We start from the raw sequence: 734 nt of genomic DNA on the forward strand, positions 1-734 counted from the left end.
GAAAAGTTGACGATTATAACGTGCCAAAATACCGTACATAATGAAACTGTTAAGAGAAAAAAAAAAACAAAGAAAAGGAAAAACATCTTTAACGAACAATAAGTAAACATCAATCGATTTGGGGGAGAAAATGTAAAAAGTCTACAGCACCTGGTATTCCCAGGTGGTCACCCATCCAAGTATTAACCGGGCCCGACGTTGCTTAAATTCGGTGATCGGACGAGAAACGGTGTTTTCAACGTAGTATGGCCGTAGACATTTGAGTGGTATTTCCACTCATAGTTAATCTCGGCATATAGCATAATTATCCAATCCTGAAGCTCTGTGATTGATGACGTTTCATATCATATCATATCATATTTCCGGGCACTTCAAGAGGTCCATATTCTCAAAGTGTTTGCATCTCAGCCTCAACTATGGTGGGCCTGAGGTCGTGTGGACTCTCACGCACTCTTACCGCCAAATCGTGCATCCGCCCCAATCAGTAGGCTAGAATATCGCATATTTTTTCATTACATTTGTTAAGACACCACCCGAACACTGTATTATAAGGCTACACCATACACTTGTTGTGGCCCTACTGCTCAGTGCAAGGCCCAGGTCCTTTTTTTTTATTGAAAAGTTGACGATTATAACGTGCCAAAATACCGTACATAATGAAACTGTTAAGAGAAAAAAAAAAGAAAGAAAAAGAAAAACATTTTTAACGAACAGTAAGTAAACATCAATCGATT

At 39.0% G+C, this 734-nt stretch overlaps 1 non-coding gene across 1 annotated transcript; it reads right to left on the reverse strand.

The window, feature by feature from the left end:
* Positions 1-138: 138 nt before the first annotated feature.
* LOC117105392 lies at positions 139-257 on the reverse strand. Its single transcript, XR_004444892.1, has one exon. It is a non-coding gene; the product is annotated as a 5S ribosomal RNA (ribosomal RNA).
* Positions 258-734: the final 477 nt, after the last annotated feature.

Source organism: Anneissia japonica, unplaced genomic scaffold, assembly GCF_011630105.1.
Source record: "Anneissia japonica isolate Jap-2015-1 unplaced genomic scaffold, ASM1163010v1 scaffold23215_len734_cov92, whole genome shotgun sequence".
Lineage (NCBI taxonomy): Eukaryota > Metazoa > Echinodermata > Crinoidea > Comatulida > Comatulidae > Anneissia > Anneissia japonica.